Here is a 1,501-nt window from a genome sequence, read left to right as displayed (position 1 = left end):
TTGACGATTTCTCCAGGTTTGTCTGGTTAGGGCTTATGAAGCACAAAGATGAAGCATTCGAAAAATTCAAATCCTTCAAAGCCTTGGTTGAAAATGAATCAGGACACAAAATTATGTGCCTCAGATCTGACAGAGGTGGGGAGTTTACCTCAAATGAATTTTTCGATTTCTGTGAAGAACATGGGATAAGAAGAGAATTCTCTACAGCTAGAACTCCTCAGCAAAATGGGGTGGTGGAAAGAATGAACAGAACAATCCAACAAATGGCTCGTGCTATGCTTGATGAATCAGGTACTCTCGCAACTTTCTGGGGTGAAGCTGCACATGCTGCGGTTATTATTCTTAACAAAAAAAATGTCTGAGTAAACAACACTCAAACACCTCATGAGCTCTGGAGTGGTGAGACTCCTTCGGTGAAGCACTTCAAAATCTTTGGGAGCAAATGTTATATTAAGAATACTGACGAGCAACTTGGCAAACTTGAACCAAGAGCAGATGAAGGCATTCTTCTTGGTTATTCTCCACATAGCAAAGCATACAAGTGCTACAATAAAAGACTTGGCAGAATTGTTGACAGCATTGATGTAGTGGTTGATGAGAAGGGATATATTCCTAGGCAAGTTCATCATGAAGACATTGAAGAAGATGAAGGCTACCCTCAAAGGCAGAATGATGAAGAAGAAGAACCTCAAGAAGAAGAAGAAGCTCAAGAAGAACCAAAGGAGCAGACAAGAATAGAAGAGAAGACTCCATCCAGATATGTTCAAAAGAATCATCCAGAATCTCAGATTGTGGGGCAGAAAGAAGCAGGAGTACAAACAAGAAGAAGAATTGCAGAAGCTTCAAGCTATTTGGCATTACTCTCTTCCATTGAACCACAAAGTGTGAAAGAGGCATGCAAAGATGAATGCTGGGTCAAAGCAATGGATGAAGAACTTGAGCAGATCGAAAAGAACAACACTTGGGAATTGGTTCCTAGACCAAAAGATAAAAATTTCATAGGGACAAAATGGGTCTTCAAAAATAAATTGAATGAAAATGGAGAAGTAATTAGAAACAAGGCCAGACTTGTTTGTAAAGGGTATGCGCAGCAAGAAGGAATAGATTTTGAAGAGACTTTTGCTCCTGTTGCAAGACTTGAGGCCATCCGAATGTTCCTTGCTCTCTCAAGTTTTCAAAACTTCAAGGTATTTCAAATGGACGTGAAATCAACCTTTCTGAATGGAGACTTAGAAGAAGAAGTATATATTGAGCAGCCAGATGGTTTCATTCTTGGGAATGATCCAAACCTTGTATGCAGATTGAAAAAGGCTCTCTATGGTCTCAAACAAGCTCCAAGGGCTTGGTACTATCGATTGGACAAATATCTTCACCAACAAGGCTTTTCAAAAGGATCAGCAGATAGCAATCTCTATATAAAAGTTGAAAATAACAAATTGCTAATACTTGTTGTTTATGTAGATGATATTATCTTTGGCAGCAATGAAGAGACTATGAGTCA

This window comes from Pinus tabuliformis, chromosome 5_2 (genome assembly GCF_031772625.1).
Source record: "Pinus tabuliformis cultivar Carrire ecotype Pingquan chromosome 5_2, CPIR1, whole genome shotgun sequence".
NCBI lineage: Eukaryota > Viridiplantae > Streptophyta > Pinopsida > Pinales > Pinaceae > Pinus > Pinus tabuliformis.
This window is presented reverse-complemented; position numbering follows the sequence as displayed.